The sequence below is a fragment of the Zalophus californianus genome, chromosome 5, assembly GCF_009762305.2.
Source record: "Zalophus californianus isolate mZalCal1 chromosome 5, mZalCal1.pri.v2, whole genome shotgun sequence".
In the NCBI taxonomy this organism is placed as follows: domain Eukaryota; kingdom Metazoa; phylum Chordata; class Mammalia; order Carnivora; family Otariidae; genus Zalophus; species Zalophus californianus.
The window spans coordinates 32,228,515-32,234,514 of NC_045599.1; the positions used below are offsets into that span (position 1 = coordinate 32,228,515).

At 44.5% G+C, this 6,000-nt stretch overlaps 1 protein-coding gene and 1 long non-coding RNA gene across 5 annotated transcripts in view; one reads left to right on the forward strand and one right to left on the reverse strand.

The window, feature by feature from the left end:
* Positions 1–2,549, reverse strand: part of SIL1 (SIL1 nucleotide exchange factor) — a 212,035-nt gene extending 209,486 nt beyond the window's left edge. Inside the window, exon 1 of one of the 4 annotated variants that reach the window (XM_027606952.1) lies at positions 2,402–2,549. The gene's annotated coding sequence lies outside the window, so the exon portion shown is untranslated. Of the gene's footprint in view, positions 1–1,800; positions 1,932–2,401 lie in introns of those variants that run through there. The other 3 variants (XM_027606956.1, XM_027606951.1, XM_035727804.1) reach the window with 3 other exon arrangements.
* Positions 1,948–4,524, forward strand: LOC113929795. The gene is made up of 3 exons (XR_003522329.2): positions 1,948–2,195; positions 2,702–3,552; positions 4,347–4,524. It is a non-coding gene; the product is annotated as an uncharacterized LOC113929795 (long non-coding RNA).
* The last annotated feature ends 1,476 nt before the right edge of the window (positions 4,525–6,000 follow it).

Below are 6,000 nucleotides of genomic sequence, written 5' to 3' on the forward strand. Positions count from 1 at the left end.
AAGTAGGATGAGGTCAGAGCATGAATCGACAAAGATAACAGGATTGAAAGGCATTTACCTATTTGGAAAAAGATACAACTTGCCTTTAGAGACTCATTTTTCAAAAACTGTTCTCATTAATGGCAAATCTTCATTCTTTGATGGTAGAAACATTTACTGCATTCCTATGTCATTAATGTGTTCCTCCTCACTTAACCATTCTTCCAAGTAAGCATTCCCATTTTTTTTAAAGAATTTTAAAGTAATCTCTACACCCAACATAGGGCTCAAACTTACAACCCCAAGATCAAAAATCCCATGCTCCACTGACTGAGCCAGGCAGGTGCTCCAGTATTCCCATTTTTATGCAGTGGAAAACTGAGCCTAAGAGGTGACTTGTGCAAGATCATATGGCTAATAAGTGATAGATTCAAAACATGTTCAACCACACACCAAAAATCTATTATGTCCACTTCAGAAGAACTTTTTATTCAACTGAAGACAAGTCGGGTGACAAGGTTGCTTTAACGAAGCCACTTGGGGGTAAAAAAAAAAAAGCTAACAGTATGGTATTATGTATTAATGAAACTGATCACTAACATGGCTCAAAAATGTCTCTGAAGACAATTTCAGAGGTAGATTTTCAAAACTGCTTTGGACAATGACATATCACTTAAATAAGGCCACACTCCCACCACTCACACCTACACATACCACTCTAAAGGAGAACAGCACTCAATGAAAAAAGTTCTAGCATGCTTATTTCAAAACCCATGTTGTTAACTTTTCAGTTTTGCTTAATTAGCCTTTTATTGAGTCAATGAAACACACCAAGGCTCAAAGTTGGCCTCTGCAGAGAACTGGTCTCCAAAGACATCAGAAAAGGTCAAGAAAGCAGGAATCCAAGAACAAGGCAACTTTTCATTCCTGGGTCACCACAGCTGTACTAACATATTCCCCATTCCCACCCTCTGTAAAATGGGGGCAATAAGTCTTTTCCGTAGCCAATTTCATAACACCACATAATTAGCATATTAAATTCATTAAACAACCAAAAGAAAAACATAAATCTGGTGTGGCAACACCTTAAAAACCTAAGAGCCAAGGGGAGGGGGGTGGGGGGATGGGTTAGCCTGGTGATGGGTATTAAAGAGGGAAAAAAAATAAATCTAGCAAAAAAAACCAAACAAACCTAAGAGCCAAATTCTCAACTGAAACCACACACCAACTTACAATCCATGTTATACATCAATCCTAACATCCTCATACCCTGGCTCCCAACAAAATCCTGTCCAAACCCCAAATCTGGCTGTATTTTTATCAGACAACAAAAAAAAGTTTGGGTGGAGTGAGAGCTAAAAAGACACACAGATAAAAAACATCTTTTACACTGTCAAAACAAACATTATTACTGTTTATAAACACATCGGTTTATTTTCTTAGCAAACATTTAAGATTCATTCTCCTACTGCCTACCTACTCTGGGTTAATCTAACCCCTTCAATCCCCCAAAGCAGTTTGTGGTTTTGTTTTGTTTCGGTGAGGTCAGAAAGCCACACAAGCTTGAATCAATGCCAGATACTTTAAATTTTTTAGTAGAAAACTGACATTACATATGGGGGGTAATATTTTTTTTAAAGACATCAAACATCCCTCTAGCTTCTAGAGTGCAAAGAAACCCCCACTGGCCTCCCAGGTGTTAGGTGTTCTTTCCCACCTTGAGCCCCATTTCAGGAGCTCATATACCAACGGATTCCCTCCAGTCTTCCACAGGAGAGACTCTCAAAGCAAGAATTTCAGGACCATCAGAAAGAGAATCACCTGGGGAGCACTGCAGGTGCCCATACTCCACTTTAAATGAAATCACTGAGTAGAGGCCAGGGATGTACACAACCTCCTAGGTGATTTGAAAAACACCAAAGTCTGAAATCCGTACTTCAAAGACAAGTCTTCCATCTACCGGGAAACAGGAAAACACAAGTCAGGCGTGGAAATACGACGCGGGTAGAGGGCAATTCCATATGGTGAAGAGACATAGAGGCCTCGGCCAAGAACCAGAATGTCAACAAAGAAGCGGTTAGATGCAGAAACTGAGGGTGGAAGAAGGAAACAGGGAAGGAAGATGAAACAGAGAATCAAAAACGAGTCTCGGAATCCCCACCGCCTCATCTCCTGGCACTTAAGAAAAGTTACTGGAGACGACCTGAACAGAAAAGGTAGGTAAGGCGACTCCTGGGCTGTGGCCAGGGTTCACTTGGTCGTCCCCGCTTTGGAGGAACGGTATGTATTTGGGGGGGGGGTCCTGTGTGGGGACCCCGGTACAGTGCTGGGAAGGCGCCGGGGCCGCTGGTGGGAGGAAGCCCGGACAGCGCCCGGAGCCCCCCGCCCAGCGCCAGGGCCGAGTGGCCCTCACCGCCCCTACCTTCGGCTTCCCGCCCGGCAGCCGAGGGGCAGACACAACCCCCACAATTCCAGGCGGCTGCAGCGGCCACCACCTCCCCATGCGCAGACGCGGCGGCGACCCTCTGAAACTTGGAGCGCGCAGTTATTACGTCACTCGCCGTCTCGCCCAATTGCCGCCTTCCAGAAAGATGTGCGGCCGCCTCCCTCCCTTTCCCGCGGGCGAAGTTGTTAAGCCCCGCCTCTCTCCCCCGCTTCTGCTAAGTCCCGCCTCCTAGCGCCACCTCTGATGGAGTGATTTTCCCCTGTATCCCTCCGCCAGAGTGAGCGTCATCTGAAAGAGATCCCCACGGACCTGATTTTGCTTCCAAGCCAGACCAAAATGGGACTTCGAAGTTTCATCTCTGATTTCCCAACAGTCTAATTTCTTTCTAGCGGAAGGAACAACAGAAGGAAACCAGAGGACGTGAGGAGTAAAGATAAATCAAGCTGTTGCCACTCAGAATGGGATACATCTGAGTCTCGAGCAGTAAAAATAGTCCTTTGAAAATTCGTGCGGATAGGTCACCAGCAAGTCATTTATTTTTTATATTTATATACTGTGTGAATTGACGACGACCAATCATTTTCAAAGTTATAGTCATCCACAGCTCAAATTCTGCTCTACCCCTGAATATCTCTTATGTGCCAGGTGCTGCGTATATATTTACTTATAATAACTTCCAAAGATCAGAACTGTCATCTTTTTATAGATGGGGAAGCTAAGGCTCAAAGAAGTTGAAGAATTTGTACAAGGTCATACAGTCAGGAAGTAATAAAACTGAGAATGTAAGCCAGATTTGGGTGCCTCCCAAAGTCCCCTTCTCTTTCCATGATAAGACCTACCCTTGACCGGAAGAGTTTAACCTGACTAGTAAAATGGACTGCTCCCTCAGGCCCTAAGAGTCCAGACACAGTGATTCCCGGACATTCAGGAGTGGAGAAAACGACAATCCAAACAAGCAGTAACTTCCGCCAAAGAGCAGGTATTCTCCAAGAGGAAACAATCAACCGGCCTCGAGTTCTTTTCCATTTCCAATGTATTATGTGGGCTTCTAGCAGTTGATCTACTTTGTTGACTATGTTTACTTCAAACAGATGGGAAATTGACTTTGCAGCTGTGAGCAAACTTTGGTTAGTAGCCTGGGGAAGGAGAACAAGCCTTTGGGCAATAGTTGAGTGGGAAGTGCCAGGTTTTTTTCAGAAAGGTCTACATAGGTCACTTTCCTGGGACTGGGTGGGAAAGGACAGGTATCAGCTCACTTTTTCCATGGAACACCCAGGAGGCTAGCAAGAGTAGCCCAGGAATAATTCTAGCTTGTATCACTGCCTAGTACCATGAGGATAAATAATAAATGTTCAAAAAATATCTAGAGCATCAGTGGTAATTCACAGAATGAATATATAAATTACAATCAAGTCTGATGCAAGTTATAAAAAGACATTAACAAAGTGCTACAAGACTAATATGCCTAAAAATATAATAAGCTCAAATGTTAGAATGAATAAATAAATGCATGGGCCAAGAGAAGAGTCCAGCTGGACACAGGAGCCTGGCTTCATTCTTGGGACAGATCTAACAAGATAAAGCGTGTGGGGAAGGGAAATTCTGAGTCCCACTAGTCCCCAAAACCTTTAAAAGACCTGAGAACCACCTTCCCAGGAGACCTAGCTCTGAGCTCAATCCTCCTCAGCTGCTAAAACCAGTGTGCAAGGCTAGGCCTAGGCAGACAGCCCCTACTTTCACAGCTTGCAAACAAGGAGGACCACTGTAAAAGTGAGAAGTTTGAAGTCCAGGGAATAGAGTGGGTGGTGGGATCACAGAAGTCTTCTGTTTCCTTCTACTACTCTTGGAATTAGGCAGAAATAAGTTTTAAATTTCCTTTTAAATAAGTAAACAACAAACAAAAACCCACCTCTTCTTGCAGCTTTATCGGAGAGCTTTGACGATCCCTCTTCCACTCCTCAGAGGAGCAGAACCTTGCAAGGGTAGAAAGCCTGAGAAATAACCTTCAACCTGGCCACCATCAATCAAAGGAAACTACAGCATCCATCCCCAGAGCCCTGCTAGGCAGAGATTTAAATGATCAATCTAGCCTCCCTCAATAAGCAAAATGTGTTGAGTAGATCATTTCTCCTCTGATCAGCCATTCTCAGGTAAGCTCCCATAAGCCTGATACCCAGTTGTGTGAAAGCATTCCTGGCATCAAGAATCAGCTCCCTGCTCTGTCTGGATGGGCCTAGAATGTTGAGCATGGGGGGCAAGAGCCCCAGCTCCCTCACCACCATATTGTCCTGTCCTGCTTCCTCCTCTCTGTACCCCTCCCGCCTCAGCTTTTTAAAAATATTTATTTGACAAAGAGATAGAGAGCACAAGTAGGCAGAGCTGCAGGCAGAGGGAGCGGGAGAAGCAGGCTCTCCACTGAGCAGGGAGCCCGATGTGGGGCTCGGTTCCAGGACCCTGGGATCATGACCTGAGCCAAAGGCAGACGCTTAACCAACTGAGCCACCCAGGTTCCCCTTACCATACACTTTAAATCCTGCTGCCAGAAATCCCTTCTGGACTCCAGACATTTTATTCACTTGAATATGAATACCAAGCTACATACCATCCACTGGCTATGGGGATACAGCTGGGAAATAGTCCCACTGGGTTCTCACCCTCAAAGAGTTCATGGTCAGATAAGAGACACAGAAATGTAAACAGATCAGATCAACAGAGTCCAAAAAGGACTATAAAACAGAAGTATTAACAGAGCTATAAGAAGCCCACTCAGTTCACATTGCTGTCTTTCTTTCCAAATCCCTTATGTGAGTACATCTTTTCCCCATTCATCATGTTTGCTCCAGACAGCCCTGTGAGGCAGAGGGGGCAGATTTTATTCCCATTTTACAGATTTAAAAAAACTCCTTGAACTCATCAGATCTATGTTTTCTGATATGTTAGCCAATAGTCACATGTAGTATTTAGATTTAAATTAATTAAAATGAAATAAAATTTAAAACGTAGTTCCTTAGTCACAGTAGCCTCATTTCAAGTGCTCAAGAGCTACATGTGGCTAATGTCTACCATATCAGACAGCTCGGATTATAGAACATTTCTGTCATCACAGAAAGCTCATTTGGACAATAGCACTTTAGAGGTCCTGGGAGGCAGTGAGAGGACAGGAATGTGAAGTCAGAGCCCTCAGTGTTCCCAGAAAAGCTGAGTAGGGCCACCAACATAGAAGAAGCAAGAAGCTTAAGGGCACTGCCAAGGAGACCAAGAGGAACTGGCCTTCTAAACCAGGGTCCTCTACTTCCTGGGCTGCACTCAGATGGTGTGGGTTGCAGCAGCCATGGCAGGGAAGAAACCAGATGATTTCTACACTAAAATCTGGGCACATCTGAGCCCACATAAGCAGCTTCCTTGGGGGAACTCAGGAATTCTAGGTATCTCGACTCCGGGAAACATCAAGGACCCCAGTGACTGTATTTTCCCCTGTCTCTGGTTCATTTCTGAAGGCTTCATTAGCAGAAAAGAAAAAAATAACAAAACAGTCCTTGGGAAAGGGATGTGAGGCTCTGTATGGCAGCCTCTAA